Source organism: Ochotona curzoniae, unplaced genomic scaffold (assembly GCF_017591425.1).
Source record: "Ochotona curzoniae isolate NIBS_2020 unplaced genomic scaffold, NIBS_Ocur_1.0 contig_4792, whole genome shotgun sequence".
Classification (NCBI taxonomy): Eukaryota; Metazoa; Chordata; class Mammalia; order Lagomorpha; family Ochotonidae; genus Ochotona; species Ochotona curzoniae.
Window position 1 is genome coordinate 4075593 of NW_024466389.1, and position 23766 is coordinate 4099358.

The window sequence follows — 23766 nt, forward strand, 5'->3', positions numbered from 1 at the left end:
CCAAAGCCTTGGGACCTTGCACCTGCCTGGGAGAAGCTCCTGGCTCCTAGGTTCAGAGCAGTGCAGCACTGGCTGTTGCGGTCACTTGGGGAGTGAATCATCAGATGGAAGATCCTACTCTCTGCCTATCCTCCTTTTTTATGTGTCTGACTTTGCAATAAAAATAAAACAAATCTTTAAAAATAAATAAGTCAACATCAGTGCCTCACGGCATGGAATACAGTATTTGTCAGCAAAATCAGAATCTGAAGTGCAGACACTGGAAGCAGGCTACCAGAGTCAAGAACTATGGAATACAGAATAAATTATGTTTTAACTATTGATTATGTCTAAAATATAAGAAAGTGGAAAGTGGCATATCCCATTAAATAACGATGGCTACATTTCACACAGAAACTGTTGGAACATCTAGGTGAAAGACAAGAGGTAGGTTTGTGGGGAAGCAGTCAGCTGTCTGTCTGCCCCCCCCCCTCTCTCACACACACACACACACACACACACACCCTACCTGCCCTTAGCGGTCACCCACAGCACTTTCTAAACGCACTGTCTACGGTCCCTGTCTCATTGCTGAGATGCTCTGGCCGCTGACTGTGTGGGTCATTGCCCGGCCAGAGGACATGCAGGGATCCTTTCTGTGCCCCGGCATCCAATACAGCCTCTCCCTGATAGCACTATTACTGAATCTGCCAAAGAATTTGTGTTTTTGAGAATTTTGAAATACGTATTTACTGAATTTTAAAAAAGCAGTAAACTCATTACATAGTAACTTGTTTAAATACAATTCTAAGTAATAGTTAATTATCTAGCAAATGTAAAGGCACTATTTCACATTTTTGTTCATCTCCTAAATGCCTGCTTGAGGAAATAAAGGGGGAAAGGGAATATCATTATGTACTTAGAACTGCATCTTCCAACCATACTGAATATGTCAAAAACTAATTAAAAGTTAAAATAAAGAATTTGAAAAAAAAAGAAAAAGAAAAAGATGGCCCCTCTGTATGTCTACCTGCAACCCACTGCAACACAGTGCTTTGGTTAACACCTCTGAAGTGCACAACTGGAGCAGAGAAGTGCGAGGCAAAACACGAGTGAGTTTCTTAAAGGTCTAGACACAATATCAACCTAAACAAGGTCACTCTGCACTGATCCTTTGGGTCTGTCAGGGGTCAGAACCCATCTGTCTGTCCTGCCTTTGCATGGATCTTCTGCTTCATCTATTCCCGCGGGAAATCCGCAATGTCATGCACTGTTTCTATGGGACACCCTGGTTCCCTTGGTTCTGCAAATCTTTTTTTTTTTTAAAGATTTTATTTTTATTATTTTTCCATTGGAAAGGCGGATATACAGAGAGGAGAGACAGAGAGGAAGATCTTCTGTCCGATGATTCACTCTCCAAGTGAGCCGCAACGGCCGATGCTATGCCAATCCGAAGCCAGGAGCCTCTTCCGGGTCTCCCACATGGGTGCAGGGTCCCAAAGCTTTGGGCCGTCCTTGACTGCTTTCCCAGGCCACAGGCAGGGAGCTGAAAGGGAAGCGGGGCTGCCGGGATTAGAACCGGTGCCCATATGGGATCCCGGGTGTGCAAGGCGAGGACTTAACCACTTGCGCCACCGCGCCGGGCCCTGCAAATCTTTTAAAGTACAGACTCAGTTCAATATGTGGTATCTTTTTTTTTTTTTAACCCTTTAGGTGTAGAAAAGCTGGGAAGCCCAGAGTGACGTAGACAAGTTTACTAGAAATCGTGTTTTACTCAGAGCCTGCACTGGAGAAAGATACCGGGCACAGTGGTCAAGACCCTGGCTGAGCTGCTCGCCTCCATACTGCAGTGCCCGGGGTTTGAGTCCTGGCCCCACCACCAATTCATACAACGAAAACTACAGGAGGGGTCCTGGCACGGCAGCCCAATGGCTAAAGTCCTTGCCTTGCATGCACCAGGATGCCAGATGCACACTGGCTCATATCCTGGCCACTCCACTTCCCACTCAGCTCCCTGCTTGTGGTCTGGAGGGTGGTGGAAGATAACCCAAAGCCTTGGGACGTAGCACCCATGTGGGAGACCCGAAAGGGGTTCCTGGCTCCTGGCTCCAGATTGCGTCAGTTGTGGCCATTGCGGCCGTTTGGGGAGTGAACCAGCAGACAGAAGATGTCCTTCTCCATCCCTCCTTCCCTCTGTATATCTGACTTTCAAATAGAAAATAAATAGATCTGAAAACAAAACAACACAAAACTACAGGAGGAAGCAGGTGATGGCTCAGAGCTGGCTCCCTGCTGCCTGTGAATTCCTGGTCCCCAGGCACTTAAGGAGTGAGCAGTCCAGAGGCACGCCTGCACTCTCACCTTAAGCTTACGTTTGATCATGGGCAAACACTGCCAGCTCCTGACTGAGGTGACAGCTCCCTTCAGTTATCAGGAACCCAAGTCCAGATGACTATGTCAGCTTTCTTCCCAAGAGAAGCAGTAGTCCGGGAGCAAAGAGGCTCCTCCAGCTTTCAACTCAATAGTGCCAACACCTGCACAGGGCAAGGGCCACTCCCATGACCACAGCAGTACACTTCCATGGTCTCTGCACATCACCACAGAGTATTTAAAAGACAGGAAATGATTGGGTCCACAAGCCATGCTTTGAGGACCACAGATTATAACACATTTTGAACTTTAGAAAATATTGGAGGGTAAAATTCAAAATGCTTCTCATCCAGAAGAGGCCAGAGTTCTCTTTCTATTGAGGACAGTAGCTAACATCTGCACACTCCAATCTAGCCACTCTACAGTACTACGTTACAAAATCTACGTGTATTTTTAAATTGGTAACAGAGACAGAGAGCTCGCGCATTGCTGGTTCACTCCTCAACACCTACAGCAGCTAAGTCTGGGGCCGGAATGAAGGCGAGAGACAGGAAGTCTACTCGGGTCTTCAGGTGGCTGACAGGGAGTGCACGTGTTCGGGTTACAGAGCAGCATGAAAGAGCAGGGACTGGAGCCCCGGGACTCCAGATGAGAAGCAGGCATGCCAAGCAGCCTACGCACAGCTATGGCAACCTCCACCCACAAGTTCAGATTTTACTCTATCCTGTACTCCAAACAAAACAGCTACAAAAGTTTCTGCCTGGGAAAAACCAGGGTGCTCTTCAGTCAAAGAAAGACCAACAGTAATAACGCCCAACAGTAATGGCATTCTATGAGGCGCAGTTCCACTTTATAGTTTGTAATAGTACTGACACCCTTAAAGCAGCTGATCTATACATTACACATCTACTGTGTACAACCTTATAATGACCTAGCCCCACGGATACTTTATAACCTCTAATTTGGCCGGATAAAGAGCCTGAAGCTAACAGGTATCATCCAGTTACTTAAGATTATACAGCTAACAAGCAGAGAATCCAGAATTCAAATTCAAGTTTAGCTGGCTTTCAGCCAGAGTTTCCAATCACCCTCCTCTATGGCAGAGTGAATAAGCACCTGAATCAAAATAACACAAATTATTACAAAGAGAAATAGGAAAATCCACATCCTTTTATTTCAGTTTTGTTTCCATTCCACTCAAGCAACACAAAATGATTAAAAAAAAAAAAAGGTGGGGCCCGGCACAGTTGCCTAGCAGCTAAAGTCCTCATCTTAAACGCGCCAGGATCCCATCTAATCCCGGCACCCACTTCCCACCCAGGTTCCTGCTTGGGCCTGGAAAAGCAGTCGAAAACGGTCCAAAGCCTTGGGACCCTGCACCCACGGGGGAGATCTGGAGGAAATTCCTGGCTCCTGACTTCAGATCGGCACAACACCGGCCGTTGCGCTCACTTGGGGAGTGAACCAGCACATGGAAGATCTTCCTCTCTATCTCTTCTCTCTGTATCTCTGACTTTGCAATAAAAATAAATATTTTTTTAAAAAGATGGTTTAAAATGTCTGAAAATATGAATCTATGTGTAACAAACATAAAACCTATTTGAGTTAAAGAAGGCTATTATATGATGTGTTTAAGACAGCCTGGGGGTTGTCAGGAGTTAGGTCCAGCAATGGGGATGAGTGCAGCGGCCGCTTCGCAGGGATGCATGGCCCGGCACCTGGCTGCGGGGTCTGCCCACAGAGCTACTGTGCACAGGAGCAGACGGCCGGAATCATCCACAAACGACGTACAGATTCCAACCTCGTGCTTTGACTCTGCACTGCAGGAATGTTCGCCAGGATCACTGTGAACGCCGCAGTATCGCCGGAATTCAAAGAAACTAATGTTTTTAGAAAACTGAGGGATTAATTATAAACTAGAAATAAGAAAGTCAGATACAAGAAAAGCTCATGAAACTAACAAATATATTAACTGAAAAATGGAGCTGGGCCAGTAACTGAAAAAAGAAAAAAATAAATAAAACAGTCACTCTCCTCCCTTCCCCGAAAAAGGATGGAATTCTCCTGGCGCTAATGTAAACAGTGCACGTTTTCAAAGCAGCTGAGATTCAGCCCTCATTATTCCAAAAATTTCTACTTTAGAATACACAAACTCCCAGAAGCCAAATTTCAACAATAATGATAAATCATCGTATTTATTCCCTGAGTGCAAAGGGAGGAAAAAGGAAAGGAGGAAAGAAGAAAAAAGAAATCCATAGTATATGAAATCTGATACAAAAGAAACCAATGTAATAAGCAGTATCCATAGCAACTACAACTTAATATTTCACTCCTCTTCAGCTGCAGTGGATTAAATAAAATGACAAGATGTTCGCTTTGAAAAGTAACCTGTTACCATGGAAACGTTTCGTCTGAGAAATAAACAGAGAACGGACAGAAAGGAACAGAGAGCCTGTAACTGAATATCAAAAAGGGAGAAGCAGCTTCGCAGAGATGAGAGGGCCACAGGCCAGATGCAGGCAGACACCACAGCCCCAGCCCCACCCCGAGGGGAGGAAGGGACAGGAAGGCAGCAGTCAGGGGACACTTACAAGAGGCTGTGTTCCACAGGACCGCGGTGGCCGCTCAACAGGAGTCAACAAGGGAAAGTAGACAAGGACCTGGACACCAGCACGGCCACAAAACCACCAAGTCACGCGCAGGTAGCACCAAGGACCTTCACAGGGAGCCAGAGTGACTTCCCGGCATAATCGAGACTGGAGGACCTCCCCGCCCCCAGGCCACGGCTGTGCGACCTGCAGCCTGTTCTCAAGTGGCAAGGACAAAGAGCTTTCCAGCCAGGTGCCAGGCCGTGGCTTCGTGTCACATGTGAAGATCATGCAGCAACCTTCCCACTGCCTGTCCTTCAGGTGTGATGGCAACTAGTAGCCGCTCTTGTCTTTTACATGAGCCATTAAGTCGAGCAGAGCTAAGACATCAGCAGAAGACCCCAGAATCTTCCCTAGCAGCACGTTTAGCAAAAGACCACAGAAAGTCCATGGGTCCAAGAAGAAATATGCCAGATGCTGGGAAAGCCTGAAGGCAGGTGGTCAGAAAGGCTTTTTGTTACTGGATGGAGGGGTAGAAAACAAAGTGAGTTTCTATTTCAACCTTGCAGGAATCCAGAATGTCTTTGAAGTTGGACATGCCTTTTCACAATCATATTCCAATTTTGTATTTCTTCATATTATACTCCCATTTCCAGTGTTTTAAGGTAGAGAAAAGCTCTTATACACCCGACTAAAATCCCTGGGCTCTGCTCATGCTGCCAGAACATCCTACAGCATGGGCACCTCCCTGCGCCAGAGGAGGATTGCAAACCCAATGATCGGCATTAAAACCTCAGCACCAGCTTTCAGCGGGCTGTGAGCATGCGCTGAAGGACACAACTCAATCCCTGGCCTTCAGTTTCCTCATCTATAAACAAGCACTCACAAGGGCGGTTTTTCCAGGTTGCTATGAAAAGAAAAGAAAGAACTAGACAGCAGCTACTGCACAGAGGTTGTTAGCCTTAGCTCTACGCTCCCACAACGGGGGACCAGGAGCTAAAAGCCTTCTGCTGAGAAGCTCTCACAGCACCGCCCACCTCTTCAGCCCGATCGCAGCCAGGACTTCATGTCCTTTAGATTGAAATCTCCAAGTGGGCAGGAACCAAGTCTGGCACCAGCTCACCCACTGGCTCTCAATAAAAGCATTTCAAATGAGTAAGGGACTAACTCAATTACCATTTGGTTCAAGATTCAGTTATAAGTCACTTGAAACAGAAGGCCAGCAAGGCCAGCAGAATTAATCAGAAAATAGCACTGATAAACTGCTTACTGGAAGCAAAGTCCAGGATTGATTCAAAATAATGCAAAAATTAGAAGAAACAGAAACCAGCCCGTGACCAGACGAGTTATGTTCCAAACTCATATGTGAAGGCATGCACAGGGACTTGCCTGTGTTCTGGGTCACGTGATTCTGAATTGCTCCGATGGAGGAATCCACCCTAGAGCCTCCGGACAGGGCCTGTGGGAACGCAGAGCTCCTGCTCATAGGCCATTTGCAGTGAGCGACAGAAGACCTCAGGCCACAGGCAAGCTTGCTCCTTGGACGGTCCCTCCCAAATGAGAGCTCGCAGTCCAAATCAAGGAACTGCCACCCGCACGCCTTCCCAGGCCAAGAGCAAGAAGCCGTCACTGTGACAGTAATGTCCCCACAAGGAAGCATGAAAACAGGCGAGAAAAACCTCATCTCCAAATCCAACGAGGACCCTGCTCCACTGCCCAGCTTGAGCTCTGTCCCAAGCGGCCCCCGCAGGACCCTGCTCCACTGCCCAGCTTGAGCTCTGTCCCAAGTGGCCCCCACAGGACCCTGCTCCACTGCCCGGCTTCAGCTCTGTCCCAAGCGGCCCCCGCAGGACCCTGCTCCACTGCCCGGCTTCAGCTCTGTCCCAAGCGGCCCCCGCAGCAGCAGAGAAGACTGACTGCTACACAGACACACGCTGCCTCAGGGACCAAGGCTGCACGTGCCCAGGGTGCCCAGGGTGCCCAGGGTGCCCAGGGTGCCCAGGGGTGAGGCTTCAGGAAACACATTTTTTAAATTCCACCACAATGGAAAACAATGCATAAAGCACTACTCTTTGAAGCTTAATCAAAAATGAAATAAGTGTGACAGTGAAAGCAAGGCCCGTCACGCACCTACACAAGCATGGCTCTGGAAGAAGGGGACTCTGAAAGCAAAAAGCCCTGCGCATCCCTCTGTTCCTACCAGGACGTCTCTGGGACGAACAGGAGGCAAACAGCATCTGAACACACCCATACCTGTGCAATCACATCGGAGAAAGTGAACATTTTTGGAAGAAAAAAATGCTAACTAGTGAGCACACCAAATGTTACAAGGCTGGGAAGTAGATTTTTTTTTAAAGATTTACTTATTTTTATAAGAAAGGCAAATCAGTTTTTCTTTGAAAGATTCATTTTAATTCTTATTGGAAAGTTATATATACAGAGAGAAGAGACAGAAGATCTTCTGTCTGAAGATTCACTCCCCAAGCAGCTGCTATGACCAGAGCTGCATCTGAAGCTAGGAGCCAGGAACTTCCTCTGGGTCTCCCATACAGGTGCAGAGTCCCAAGGCTTTGGGCTGTCCTCTACTGCTTTCCCAGGCCACAAGCAGGGAGCTGGATGGGAAGTGGGGTGGCTGGGATTAGAACCGGCGCCCATATGGGGTCCTGTTATGTGCAAGGTGAGGACTTTAGCTGCTAGGCTACCACACCAGGCCCAGCAAATTGGTTTGATGAACAGGAGATGAAGAGAGAAAGATTTTCCCTCTGCTGGTTCACTCCCCAAATAGTCACAATGGCCAGAACTGATCCAAAGTCTCTCACATGTCTCCTAAACAGATGCAGGCTTTGGGCCACTCTCTACTGCTTTCCCAGACCATAAACAGAAAGCTGGTTGGGAAGTGGAGCAGTAGAAACACAAACTGCCACCCATATGGGATGCCAGTGCTTGCAAGATGAGCCATCTTGCTAGGCCTGGAAGCAGATAGTTTTAACAACATTTTTTCTAGATGTGTAAAGATGGGGGCCTGTATTGAGCATACTGGGTTAAGTCACCATCTATGATACCAACATTCGAAAGAGAGGCTGGTTAGAACCAAGCTGCTCCACTTCTAACCCTGCTTCCTGTTAACAGGGCTAGGAAATCAGAAGATGATCCAAGCACTTGGGCCCCTGCCACCCAAGAGGGAGACCAGGATGGAGCTGTCAGCTCCTGGCTTTGGCCTGGCCAAGCAGATGCAAGATCTTCTCTCTATACCCCGCTCCTAAGTCTTTCAAAAAATCAATAAATCTTAAAAAAAAAAAGGATCAGACGAGATGGGGTGATCAGTTCATGCACGAACTGCTCCTCCTCTTAGCCACCCACTACCACTGGGCCTGGGAAAGCGGTGGATGGCTCACCCCCTTGAGCTGCTGCTACAGCTGCGCAGGAGCCTGGATGAAACACCTGGCTCCTTTGGGCCCGGCTATTGCTTACTTACAGAATGGTCCAAAAAGTCAGCCTCTCTCCCTTCCTTCTCAGTAACTGCTTTTCAAATAAATAAGTCATTTTAAAAAAAGATATAAAGAAAAACAAAGAGAAAACAGGTAAATGGCAGCAAAATATATAAACCACCATTTTAAAAAAGATTTATATATTTTTATTGGAAAGGCAGATTTACAGAGACAAGGAGAGACCAACAGAAGGGTCGTACCTCTGCTGACTCACTCCCGATATGGGATCCCAGCAAATGCAAGGGAAAGACTTTAGCCACTAGGCTACCATGCTGGGCCCTAAATCACTATATATATATATATAGTTTTTATATATATATATATATTTTTTAAAGGTTTGTTCATTTTCAGGCATAGAAACTAAGAAAGAGGAAGAGACACAGAAATCTTCCATCTGCTGGTTCATTCCCCAAATGCCCACAACATTTAAAACTGGGCCAGGCTGAACCCAAGAGCCAAGAATTCCACATTTGTCACCTGGGTGACAGTGGCCCAGGGATTTGAGTCACCACTTGCCTCCCAGGACACATTAATCAGGAGTCTGGATCAGAAGTGGAGTCACTGCTACTTTACCTCCACCTCAATACAGGACACAGCCGAACCCACAGTGCCAACCTACAATGACTGCACTTCGTAAGACAATTTCTAACATGAACAGTCCAGCCACAGAAACACAGAACTGCTGTGGAGATGCGAGCCACAGGAGATTGTACACGTGGTTTTGAATTACTGGCTATTATGCCCTATGTTTCAAGCACTTTCATCTAATCTTGCCAATAGCCAGGAGAAACACTTGTCTATGACGGATGAGAAAAGGGAGGCTCCAGGCAGGGAGGGACCTGAGCTGCTCCCTGCCCCTCCCGGTCTGCCTTTCAGCCCAGTCAGTGCTCAGTCTAGAAGTCATCCATCCATTCAGCATATTTCTGCCCAAGACCAATTTGCTAGCCATTTTACTGAGAACTGCAGTCATAAGAAAAGCTTCAAGTTTGATAGGGAAAATAGGTGTAGTCCAAACAACTTGGATAGAAGTAATTACCCATTATCCAGGTTGACTGAACTTTTACTTTAGACTCAAGATAACACAGAACATACAACATGAGGAGTGCTCTGTCAGCTTCTGCAGTGCTCCGCTCAGTGTCTGTACAAGGCACATATCACTCCACTGCCAGCCACATTCGCTCTCTCTCATCTCGTTGACCTTGTTACATGGTGTTGGAACGAATGCCTCTACTGAAAAATCAATGTGGACCAATAATGACCAAAAAGTACAATGGAAAAAGGCAAAATAACAAGGAACAAAGGAAAACAGGGGACTCAAGACACAGGGTCACACCATCTTAAGTGTATCAGAATCTTATTCCTAAATTCACATACTTGATGTGAATTCAGGAAGTGGTGATAAGCAGTTGCGTCACTAGATGATTAAGAATGGCGTATTGGGTCTGGCACAGTCACCTAGTAGTTAAGTTCTCACTTTGCAACCACCAGGATCCCACATGGGCGCCAATTTGTATCTTGGCTATTCCACTTCCCATCCAGTTCCCTGCATGTAGCCTGGGAAAGCAGTCCAGGACAGCACAAAGCACTGGGACCCTGCACCGCGTGGAAGCCAGAAGAAGCTCCTGGCTTCAGAATGGCTCAGCTTTAGCCATTGTGGCCACTTAGGGAGTGAACCAGCAGATGGAAGATCTTCGTCTTTCCTTCTCTCTATGAATCTGACTTTTCAACAAAGAATCAATCAATCAATCAATCAATCCCGAATGGAGCATCAACTAAACACAATCAAGCACATCCCGACTCTCCACCAGACACAGGCTCTGCTGAAGTGGCAGACAGTGAGACCGCGAGGGCTAACCCCACTCCAATGGAAGGCTACTCCTCGGAACCTGCATGCTCTTTCTGAATCTCACACTTTCTTTGTTCCCCAATATTCCCTGACACTCTGAGGTACAACAACAGGACAACAAAGAGCCAAATGAAACTAAGCTGCAGCTCCCCGACCCAGAGCTATTCCTCGGTGCCACCCCTCATGTCCACCACTAGACGAGCACAGAAACCCCAAGGAAGGAGACAGTTGGTCAGCAAATAACGTTCCAAATTTCGCGCCCCCCCCAAGATGGAAATATATAGAGCAAATACAGAAGACACAGCACTCATGACCCACCTCCCCAGATTTGAAAATCAGATAAAAGTGACCCTTAAAAACAGAAAGCCTCCACAGATCCCAGCCAACACCTGCAGCTCCTTACTACAGACACATATGGCTCATGGCCACCAGGAGGAGCCTGATCCAGCCACGAGGACAGATTCCTGTCCACACTTCACCTGTCCAACTGACAGAAAGTTTAAGATGAGACAAGGCAATGGAAGAGAAAAAGCAGACCACAGATGACACAAACAGCACATCTCACTTCGTCACAACAGTCAGTCCTGAACAATCCCATGATGCACGACTACAAAGTGTTGTCACACCATGTTCCTCAACTCCAGAGGAATGATAAGTACATGAGAGACAGAGAGAGAGAAGAGCAAATAGTGTGAACTAAGACTCATTCCAGAAGCAACACTAGGTGGCTCAAGCAGAGGCACACGCCAGCCCCAAGTGCCACCTGCACTGTTCACAAACATGGCTACACTGGACAGAGCCTGCATAGGAAATGCCCAAGTCAGTCACAAAGGCAGCAGAAAGAACATCGCCTAAAACCATCTCACTATGAACCATGCTTTCAGCAGCAATGCCACAATTCAAGTTATTATTCAGTACAACACATCCACTCTTTTTTCAGCAACGTAGTCTTGCCCTTTAGCCTGCCCAGAACGTGTTCGCCTCCTTCACTACGAGATGATGACACACCAAGCCCCCCATCCACACTGGACTGCCAGGAGCTGACAGCAGGAATTCTTCCCTTTGCCCACACCCAGCATGTCCCTCCAGCTCTTCCACGGTGCTTTCAGTTGCTTTCTTCCAGCTGCGGAAATGCACAAAACTCTGGTGATCTTTCCAACAGCAACCTCACACACTGTCTGCCTGAGCAGAACTAACTTCCCTAAATCACTGACTGGCCGTTGGTGTTGTCCCCTCTGTCAATCACATGGCTTTTCCCTAGTGTGCAGCACGGGAGTAGTGGCGCAGCAGGCTCTGCCAGCACTGCCGCTTGCTCAGCCACCAGCCATGCTCTGCGTGCTCCATTAGGAAATCCCTACATCGCAAAGAAACACACACATGCAATAAATGCCATCCTACTCTGAAGCAGACACTCAAAAAACAAGCAAAGCAGCAGAGCCCTCACGACCCACACAAACAGGTCAGGGCATGCAGCTTTTTTTTTTTTTTCGGTTGTCTAGCAATTTTCATAAGCTTCAAAATGAAGGTCTGCTTCTCTCTTTTTTTGCAGCAATGGACACAACAGAAACTGAAGTGACAAAACCTTTCCAATTAAAAGGGGGAAAAAAAAACCGTTTTAAGGTGATATTGCTACAAACAGAGCCCCTAGAAGTCACAACTGATACTCCCCATGTCAGACTTCAGGAAAAGACCATGAGAATTATAATCGCTCTGACAAAACAGGCTCTCAATCAAAACAAGTTCCACCCACCTTCAAAGCAACCAATGGCTGCCCACCTTCCCCCCTTCCTAAAACATCCAAGCAGAGCTGCTCTCTGGCCCAGGCATTCCCAGCAGCCCCATGGTAACGAGCGGCCTGCAAGCTTGCCTCAGCAAAAGGCACCCAGCACACTGAGAGAAGAGGAGGGGCCAGGGGCCGCAGGACCCCAGAGCCTCACAACGCACATCTGCTTAATGTCGCTCTGGGCGGATCCCATCCTTAGCTCTGATTCCATGCTTCAGCCAGGGCTGAATTCAAGACTCTCGGGCACAGGCAGGTGCCTGAGATGTGGAGGATGACATGATTCCCATACATCTTGAGAAGTGCGAAAGAGCAGCAACCCGGCACTGGTGGGGGAGGCCAGAGGCACGCAGCCTACCTGCAGGGGCTGAATGGGTCATCCATGCCTGCCAGCGCTCGGCTGAGTGCAGCTGGATCCCTGAGCCTCTACTTACTGCTACAACTCTGCCCTTTTCGACTCTAACTACTCAAAATGGAGGCACATGCAGGCTGAGAGAGCTCGCAGAGCTTCCACTGAGCTTGTGCTATGACCTAAGCCTCACGCAGAGCGCAGAAACTTCCCTCACACTGACAGGACTGAGCATGTGCTGTGACCCTCCCTCATCCACACACAGTCTCTCCACGACGCAATCAATCTCAACCCTGCTGTTTCCGTAAATAAAGCCCAGCCAACAGACGTTGCAGCTTCCCTGCACACCAAGCTAGTGTGCAGGGAAGTGGGGCCCGAGCAAGGGGATCCCAGACGGCCGACACCAGGGAGGCTGGCAAGCCACCGACTGGCAGAGGTCCTGCCAAGTTTAAGGACCTGTCAGGCAGTAGGATCTTTTGTTTTGCTGTTGGCTTGATTGTTTTTAAAGTTAATGGTGGCTGTAAACAGCAAGATCTCCAAAGCAAGAACAGGATGAAAAGCTACGGGCCAGCATGGCTGTACCTAATACGAGCAGAAACACTGTGGGGCATTTTAAAGGGAGTAGTAGCTTCATGAGATGCAAATTCCACAAAATTCTCTGTCAAAACTTTACTCATTTGGGAAAAAAATAAACAGGATGGGTGAAGTCATGTGTGCCCGGCACTGTCGCGTGCGTGAGGACACAGTGCCTGGTACATGGGCAGGGTAGCTCAAGCTTAATCTGCTTGACGTGAAAAAGCTTCATCTCATCTTCTCAAGACACTTCCTGCAGCAATGCCAACCACCCAGGTCTGACCTTCTAACAGCAAGCAGGGCAGCAAGGGTTAACCCCAGCTCAAAGAACTGCATAAACACCTGGAAACCCACAAAAATGTCTTTTGACTCACATTTCCTGGTTCAAAGGCAAGGCGGGTTCTACTACTGCCCACAGTCAAAGTTCAACCAGGAAAGATTCGTAAGCCAAGTGAGCAGGGTGAGCCCCAGGGTCGAGTCCCCTGCCCCCGCAGGACAGAGGGGCACTGTCTGGGAGAACCCTGAGCAGCACGCGTCATACCCTCTCGCAGCCCTCCTTAGGAGGTGCAGACTTAGTTCCATTTGCAAAGTAAGATGATTCCACATGGCATCAATCAGTGCTTCAAAGACAAAACAAGACCATGAACCTGCTCTAAAACACAAAGGACAAGACAGAGCAGGAAGGGCAAATTTCGTTCACAGAAATGTGACGGAAATGTCAGGAAACGAATGCTGCTGACAAGATTCCTGCAGCGGACACAGGGTCACCTGTCTTTGCACAGTCCTCCTGTTCACACTATGAAATAAACTGCATTCCAAGACCATGATCCCATACGCTATTACCTGTTGAGGATGTCATTTATAAAATATAAGAAATGTCAACAATAATTAAAAATAAATCTTCCTATTGACTCTACATGAGTCACATGTCAATGTGAGAGGAACCTTTTTACGTGAGGAAACATGTACCCCCAAAGCTTCCGACTGCAGAACAGCCCAGAGAACACGAACCCCAAAACAACGGAGCTGGAACCTCGCTCCATGTAACATGAAGAGCAAAAATCACCACCAAAAGAGCACATAGAGAAGAAAGCAAAACACCATCAACCATTTTATTCAGAAAATGTTCACTTAAAGAAAATGCAAAATAAGACAAACTCATCATGTGTCCCAGGAAGCCAAGTGTCTTGTTCACCCATGGCCAGTTCACGTGCTGCTGACCAAGGGGTACTCCTGTTACAAACCAAGGAAATGCCAATCTGTTTGGGGCTAAAATGTCCATGTCAACTTGAATGTTCTCAAGAGAAAGATACTACAGGATTGATTGATACCATGAGACTTCATCCCCTGGGTCCTAAAAGAACAAGCAGAATCCACAAACTTCCCAGTCTCTCTAAAGATGATGAACGCCAGTATGTTGTTAAGAAGCCCCTGAATAAAGAAGGAAAGAAACCTCGGACCAAAGCACCTAAGACTCGGCATCCTGTGACCCCACGGGTCCTCTGACACAAAAGCCAACTCTGCTCTGAAGAAACAGCAGAATAAGAAGAACAAGGAAGAAGCTGCAGATTACACTCAAGTTTTGGCCAAGAGAACGAAGGAAGCCTAAGTAAAAGGGCAGGAGCAGGATGCCAAGAGATACAGGCTGTCCTTGAGAGTGTCTGCTTCAAAATAAGAGTCCAGTCAAAACTAAGGTTTAAGAATAATAAATAAATAAGACGGGATTAAAAAACAGCACAAACGAAGCACCGAAAAAGTGGCCTCACATCATTTACATATTACAAGGCATTTCCCAAATGGCATCACACAGTAAGTGTATTTTGGCGCAAAAAATTTTTGAAATCCACACATACAGGGGGTCTGCAAAAAGTCCATGGAAAAGCATATTCAGGGAAAAAAACTGCATAGATTTCATAACTTTTTAAATCAAGATTAACTTATGTACTAATTTCACCTCCTCATGAATGTTCTGAAAGCTCCTAACGTTCCCTGCCACAAATGACATAGCTGAGACCTAATCATGAGGGAACAGTGAGGAAACACATCTGCTATTACAAACAGAATTCATGAAGAATACAAAAAACTGTTAAGAGACATATCATTAAAATAAAGAAAGGCAAAGGATACGACATGCAGCCATTACGGCCTATGCTGGACTACGTGGAATTGTATCACGGTTACCTTTGTTTTTTTTTTGACAAGCACTCAGCGGTTCTAAAAACAGTCTCCTTGTTCTGGGAACACGCAGCAGTCTGCAAATTCATTCCTAGCCAGTTTAGGAAAGAGTAACAAAACAAACATTGCAAACACACAGAAGGGAAAAAAGAAAGCAACCACAAGCTGCAATAAAATTTTAAAAAGGTAGTAATACAGATACAACAACATAAAGTAAAAATGGGAAAGTGTCAAAAACTGGTAAACATAGTGAAAGATATATCAAAGCACTTATCTTTTTGAGGTTATAGGTTATAAAAATCCAAATTGAAAACATAAGAATCCATGAACCATCAATTCTCACCCTTGGAGAGCAGACAGACACGGAGGGCAGAGGGCAAGCTTCCTGGTTTCCTGCACACACAGTGCTGACGTACTAACTCCCAACACCCAGCTCCAAATTAACTGGAACACCTCAGTCCTGCTCCTTGCTCTAAAGAGAAGCTGCAAGGAGTTCTGAAACGAAGTGGTTTAACAGTCACCAAAGCCACCGGGTCCATATAAACCATAAGCCACAATTCTGCAAACGACCTCAGCTCCCTCCGCCTCATCAGCACTTCAGAGTATACAAGCCCTGGGGCTTGTTTTCCCCAACTGCTCCTCCTCAACCCAAGGTACCAGGTCACCAACTGCTGGTTACCAACATGGACTTCATTCCTGCCGCCTTCCCTACGGGCACTGCCTGCTGCCTGCCTGCGAGGATGCCTACAGCCTGCCCGAGTCATCCATGGCTAATGCCTAGGGCTTCCCAGAGGCCCTGCGCTCCCTCGGTATCCGTCCGCACAGTTCCTGTTCCCCGAGCCTAGATATATCCCGCTGTTCATGTTAGTCCCAGAGGACAGGGAAGGTAATTTCCTGAACAAATTACCAGGGAGCTGAGCGGGTGCAATCAATGTACCAAATAAATGGATTCATTCTCAAACAAAAAATATTCATTATATAAAAACTGAATGGAAGGGCTGGCATCATGCTGTTGTAGGCTGAACCTCTGTGGAACCAGCATTCCATATGGATATTGGCATCAGTCCTGGCAGATCCACTTCTGATCCAGCTCCCTGCTACTGTGGCTAACAAAGCAGCAGAAGATGATTTAAGTCCTTGGGCCCCTGCGCCCAAATGGAAGACCTAGAAGAAGCTCCAGGCCCTGCTTTGGACCGGTCTGGCTCAATCAGTTTCAGCCATTTGGAGAGTGAACCAGCAGATAGAAGACCCCTACCCTCTCTCTCTCTCTCTTTCTTTCTGTTATTCTGCCTTTTGAATAACAATAAATCTTTTTAATAAGAACTGGAAAGCAGTTTATGCACTATACTTAATTTTTAGTGTATATCATTTATGCGTATCAAAGGTGAAAGAAGAAATAAAACATAAAATATTGCTTAGGATTCATTTTAATCTTTTAAAAGAATTATTTGTTTTTATTATAAAGGCATACTTACAGAGTGAAGGATAGACAGAAGATCTTCCATCTGCTGGTTTACTCCCCAAATGGCCACAATGGCCAGAGCTAAGCAGCTCTCAAGCCTTGAGTCAGGAGCTGCTGCTTCCCACACACGCGCAGGGCCACAAGGTTTTGGGTGATCATCTACTGCTTCCCCGGGCCATAAACAGAGAGCTGATTGGGAAGCAGAGCAGCCAGGACAGGAACTGGTGTCCACAAGCAAGGGGAGGATTTAACCACTGAGCCATTCCAGCAGGTCCTAGGCTTCAGTTGTAAAGAATGCAGATTGCCAATAAGATCAAACTGACTACAATGGTTTTTTTGCTAATAAGAAATTGTACAGCAATGAAATACAACATTCAGGAAATTCCAGAGAAAAAGACTATATCAAAACAAGGAAACCTATCAGAAGATCTTTTCAAAAGTTTTTATTTATCACTCAGGTGTACAAATTAGAGACGTAAACATCTTCACACACACCTTGGGACGAAAAACTGAACTGTTCTTCCCAACTCGGCACATTTTCCTGACGCTGTGCTGGAGCTGGGAGTCCTGCCTGCGGCTGAGTCCAGAGGGAGAATTCCACTGCTCTGCCCTTCACACCCTCCTCGTTAGCAAGCTGTCACATGCCTGCCCACTGTGTTCCATCACCCTATTTGCAGGACACGGACAGAACTTCATCATGTCAACCCACAATACATATAGCACTTAGGCTAACCCTGACATAAATTCTATCTTTTAACATAAAAATATTCTATTATTTAAAGGGGCGAATGATTAGAATACTTGAAAATATTTTAAAATTCATTCTGAAAACTACTTTTAACTTTCACTAAAAGTTCAACCAATCAAACGCTTATGTACATAACTAATATGTAATGGAAGGATTAGGTTGCACTTTTTTCCAGGAATGCATTAGTATTTCAAACTATCAATGTACTAAAATAGCTGTTTGATAACCAGGACAGAGAAACAAGATACAATTATTCAGTAACTGCTGTCAAACAAACACTAATATATTAAATTTTTGTTAAGTGGTTAAAGTCCTTGCCTTGTAAGCACTGGAATCCCATATGAATACCAATTCATGTCTCAGTTGTTCCATTTCCCTTCTAGCTCCAAATTTGTGGCCTGGGAAAGCAGTGGAGGATGGCCCAAAAGCCCACACGGGAGATTCAGAAGAAACTCCTGGCTCCTGGCTTTGGATTGGCTCAGCTCTGGTCATTGTTGCCACACAGGGAGTGAAACAGCAGATGTAAGATTTTTCTCTTTTGTCTCTCCTCACTGTAAATCTGACTTTCCATTAAAAAAAAAGTCTAAACAAGCTATGGTGTATATGTTGGGATTCTGGTAGTTTTGCAAATAGTTGAAGTGACATAGAACCCACAACCAGTTTTTGCTCGGTGGGTTGAAGGCACTCGTGGGTAATGACTTATGGACTCTGACACTGGATTTGAAACTCTGAAACAGTAGATTCCTACAGGCACTCTGAGGAAAAACAACCGAAGGCAGAGACACCTGGGCCGTCCTCGACTGCTTTTCCAGGGCACAAGCAGGGAGCTGGAAGGGAAGCGGGACAGCAGGGACACAAACCAGCGCCCATTTGGGATCTCAGTGCTTGCAAGGTAAGGGTATAGTCATCGTGTGGAGCTCAAAAATATCTGTATATTAACGGATAAATCAATAGGGAACCATTCTTATGCGCCACAACTTAACAATATATATTTTTACATTTCTCTATATCTGCTATTATTTCACATAAATGCATGTGTACATGCTGGTAGGCACAATTGGCCCAGGAGTTTTATTTGTCACCTGGTTTACATCTACAGTCACATACAACACCCAGGAGCACACACAGCCTCTCTGTGTCGCAGGCAATAATGGAAGAATTCCCCTGCGAAGTCCAAGCCTGTGGCATTTTTTCCTTTTAGTCTAACAAGGGAAAGGCAAACGTGCCTGAGCATCATCAATGCCCTTAAAAGGAGAAGGCATATAGCTTTTACTAAGTGCAGACTCCATCGCCATCATCACACAAGAGCAGCAGTGGAGTCAGTGACAACCAAGACGTCCGCCACGTATCCTAAACTAAGAGCAAACATCACAAGCTTAAACTGGGACAGTTCCCAAAGTCATGAGCCACAGGTCCAGACAAGGGGTTCTAAACAGACAGGGACAGCCAAATCCAATCCCACCACTCAACAGGGTATTTTACTAGAGACACTGCTAAAACTCTGAGCCCTGTCTGAGAATACCACCCTCAAAGTCATATTGCTAACGTCTGAGTGGAGGGCTGCCCCGTGGGTATGGAAGACCCTGTCCTGCGCATAAGAAACGCACCTGTTGCTGCAGCTTTCACAGCCTCCTGGTAAGAACACGGCTCCAAGCCACTCCGTTTAAGCTGTAGTAAACTTGCAACCTACCTGCCAGTTTATAACTGATTCAGAACCAAATAAAATTTGCAAATAAGACACTTAGGTGTCTTAAGCTGTAAATGACGCATCGTGCTCCAACTACAACATAAGCACTAGCTGTTATTACTGTCATGACTGCTTCCACTGTGGTCTGAGAAAGGAAACAGCCAAGCCTGTAATAGCTGTTAACTACAAACATGAGCAGACTACTGAAGTCTCAATGCTGCTACAAAGTTACAAAGACGATGGTGTGGGTGGGATCACAAAGTGATCTCAGAATTCTCCCTTAGGGAGCCTGGTGTGATAGCCTAGTGGCTAAAGCCTTGCCTTGAATGCACCCAGATCACATATGGGCATTGCTCCACTTCCCATCCAGCTCCCTGCTTGAGGCCTGGGAAAGCAGTCGCGGACGGCCCAAAGCCTTGGGACCCTGCACCCATGCAGAAGATGCGGAAGAAATCCTGGCTCCTAGTTGGATCAGCTATCACCGTTGCAGCCACTTGGGGAGGGAACAGAAGATCTTTCTTTCTGTCCTTCTCTTTGCATATCTTACTTTCCAACAAAATTAAAAAATAATAAAAATCTTAAAACAAAAAAAAAGATGACTGAGAAATAAAGAATCCCATCAGGCTCAGTTTCAATGCTAACCTACCGCTCCCGCATGATTCAAGGCACAGTAACAGCCGGCAAGGACTGTGGTCCCAGGGTCATTCTTCCTCAACTTCCAGTGGCTTGTGACAACATGCACAGCCGCAACTCACCAGTGCACACTCCAAACATTTCCTCCCCATGTAACTCACTTTCACCTGTCACACAATGCCATGGACACTCCCATACAAGTGTTCATTGTAATGTGCGGGGCTGGGGGGCGGGGAATCCCAGAAACCAACCCATGAAACAGCCTCATTCCCGCAGTCTTGAAGCATGGCCATAAACAGAGCTGATTCTGCGGGCATGTGCATCTGTTCATTCTCAAACTCAGGCTGTGCATAAGGCAGGTGGAGAAGATGTCAACTGCTTCTCCATGCTACATTAGACAACTGTCTAATGACACACCAATGCCTTAGCTTCACAGATACAAAGGAGCTGAACATTCAGGGGTCAGCACACCATGGTGACTGCACCACAGCTGATGGCAGACCAGCACAGCAAGGCAACTGCCCACAGCTCGACGGGAGACCAGCACAGCAAGGCTACTGCCCCACAGCTGGATGGGAGACAAGCATATCAAGACGACTGCTCCATAGCTGACCGGGAAACAAGCACACCAAGGTGACTGTCCTATAGCTGACCAGGAGAACAGGTCACCACGGCAACTGACCCACAGCCGCAACTTTTACAGGCATATCTGCACTGAACTAAGATTGAGATCTGCTTCAAGCTGTACATATAAACAGATATTAAAGTATTTGTTCAGGGCCTGGCGCCATGGCCTAGCGGCTAAAGTCCTCAACTGGAATGTGCCGGGATCCCATATGGGCGCCGGTTCTAATTCTGGCAGCTCCACTTCCCATCCAGCCTCCTGCTTGTGGCCTGGGAAAGCAGTCGAGGATGGCCCAAAGTCTTGGGATCCTGCACCTACGTGGGAGCTGTGGAAGAGCTCCCGGCTCCTGGCTTTGAATTGGCACAGCACCAGTGGGGGTGAATCATCAGAGGGAAGATCTTCCTCTCTCTCCTCCTCTCTGTATATATGACTTTGCAATAAAAACAAATAAATCTTTAAAAAAAAGTATTTGTTCAACTCAATTCACCCAACCCCTAACACACTTCAAATACACCAAGCACAGTGTGGAGTGTGGACCCAGGAAGACCAGTGTGGAGGCAGACACCTGACAACTGGGAAAGTCAGAGGAATCACAGGGTCAGAATGCAGAAGGCAGGTTGTGTAAACATGCTGTGTGTCCTTACACTTTTGTGTTTCTCCTCATTAAAAGAGAGGCCAACAATATCTTTCTAATATACACCTACTCAGCATAAAAAAAAATAACAAGAATTGTGTTGACTGCCAAAAACATGCAATAAAAAATGAGACAGGAACTCACATGTGTCCCTCACAGAAGCAAGTTATGTATTTTTAACAAGTACTCAGCAAAAACAAATGTATAATTAAGACTAGTAAGAAATAAAATTGCTTCACTGTTATGAACCTGAGAGCTGAACATTTAAGACAGGTGGTAGCAGGGGCACCAGTGGCACCTACTGGCCCAGTGGCTAAGAGGCTGGTAAGGACATTATGTCCCAGTCAGCACCTGGGTCAGATCCAGGCTCCAGTTCTTATCACAACTGCTCACTAACACAGTCCCTGGGAGGCAGTGGCAATGGCCCTTACGATTGCATGGAGAACTAGCGTCCTGGCTCCAGCCCCAGCAGGGCCACTGGCACAGGGATCTGAAGAATCAACTGGCATATGAGAGCTCTTTCTACCAGTCTGTCTATCTCTCTGTGTCTTTCCCTCTCTCTTTCTCCTTTAATTCACTGATACAATGTAACTTGGGCAATATGATACAGCTATTTATCAAGAAGTTCGATAAACATGGAATCACTGAAATAATATCCCATTCCTGTGTATCTCAACACAAGTGTTCCATGTTACCTGAGCAATACAAACTTTTGAGGAGCTGTCAAGTACTTACATGTAAAATGAACAATTAACAATAGAAGCCACCTGGGAAATATTACCAAGACCAGTTTATCACTGAGGCATGGCATAATAAAAGAAAAGTTTTCTCTGTTCTTTGAAAAAAATCAAAGGGCATCATACCACTTTCTCTACAGCTGTTGCCTAGCATGTAGCATCTACACAAAGAAGAAAGAAGAGATGCCCAACAGAGCTATGTGCAACCTCATACAATTGCCACAACTCATGCTCCTGTGTAGCAACTTTTAGTTAGCGATTCCAAAGCATTCTACATGTAACCTACAGTCACTCATTGAATTCTAGGGAAAAAAGTTTGACCTACTTCACAGACACATGGATATAGCTCTTATACTAGATTCTTTGAGCCAAATATCTTTTACTTCTGAAATCCTGACATTTAGGGCTGGTACTGTGTCATAGTGAGCTGAACTTTGCCTATGGCACCAGAATCCTATATGGGTAAGCAGCTCCACTCTGACCCAGCTCCCTGCTTACAGCCTAGGAAAATGGTGGAGTTCGACTCGAGTGCAGGCTCTGCTTCCAACTCCAGATTCTCTAGTGTGCACCTTAGGAAGCAGCTAGTGATGGTTCAAACAGCGGAATCCTTGTCAACCACCTGAGAGACCGAGGAAAGTGCCTGGGTATACAGCTTCAGCCTGACTACAGCTGCAGGGAGAAGCTGGGGAGGAAACCAGTGAATGAGAAAATTCTGTCTTGCAAAAACATTAAGAAAAAAAATTTATTTCAAACATAGACTTGGACAATCTTCCATCTATTGATTCACTCCCCAAATGGCTACAACCACTGCACCTGGGCCAGGCCCAAGCCAGGCGCCTTTTCCAGTCTCCTTTGTAAGTACAGAGGCCCTAGCACTTGGGCCATCTTCTGTTGGAGCGGAGGCAGAGCAGCAGGAACTTGACCAGCATCCATGTGGGATGCTGAGGCCACAGTGAAGGTCTTAACCTTCCACACCACCACACTGACCCTTTCAAGAACACCTTTAAAGTTACAGAAAGGAACCAACTAGAATTACACTCAGAAAGAGCTACAGCAGTTAAGAGGCTGCTTGGAATGCCCATTTTCCACGTCTGAGTGCCAGGGCTGGAGTCCCGACTCCAGCACCTGACCACAGCAACCCTGGCACATCACAGGAGGCAGCAGATGGCCCAAAGCACTTGAATTCCTTCCGCCCAAACTGGAGAGCTGAAACGAGCAGTGGGCTCCTGGTTTCAGCCTGGCCCAGCCCCAAATATTGCAGACATTTTGGGGTTTAAGCCAGTGGATGAAGGATCTCTATGTTTCTGTATCTTTCAAATAACACGAAAATTTTAATTAAAAAAAAATTCAAGTAATAACAAATTTTTTTAAACATGGATCTTACTAGGATAGTTGAGAACTGCATATGTTCACCTCAAACCACAAGTCTTCTGTAAGATGTTTCAGTAAGCATTCCTGGGGTTTTATTATCAAGAATAAACAACAAAAAAATGAATATTCAGCAGACTCCCCTAAATGACCTAGAGTTTTCAACATGATCCACAGAATGTGGATCACAGTCTTTCACAAGTTAAAAACACAAACTGTCTGAGATCAGGCCCGGCACGATGGTGCAGTGATTAAGGTCCTCGCCTTGCACGCCCGGGATCCCATATGGGCGCCCGTTCTAATCCCGGCAGCTCCGCTTCCCATCCAGCTCCCTGCCTGTGGCCCGGGAAAGCAGTAAGGACGGCCCAAGGCTTTGGGACCCTGCACCCGCATGGGAGACCCGGAAGAGGCTCCTGGCTTCAGATTGGCATAGCATCGGCCATTGGGCTCACTTGGGGAATGAATCATCGGACGGAAGATCTTCCTCTCTGTCTCTCCTCTCTGTATATCCATGCTTCCAATAAAAATAAAATAAATCTTAAAAAAAAAAAACTGTCTGAGATCATGTCTCCATCCAGCCTCTGCAGACACCAACAGCCACACTTTCTGTTCCTCAAGTAAACAGTGAGCAACAATCGGACTTCTTCAGTCCCCACTCTGCCTGGGGAGGGTAACTACAGGAGTTTAGAATCTTTCCACAGTGCTGTGGATCACGCCCAGATGT

At 46.4% G+C, this 23766-nt stretch overlaps 1 protein-coding gene across 1 annotated transcript in view; it reads right to left on the reverse strand.

Annotated features, from left to right (window-relative positions):
• RERE (arginine-glutamic acid dipeptide repeats) overlaps positions 1-23766 on the reverse strand; it is a 348281-nt gene that overhangs the window by 123725 nt on the left and 200790 nt on the right. The window lies entirely within an intron of this gene.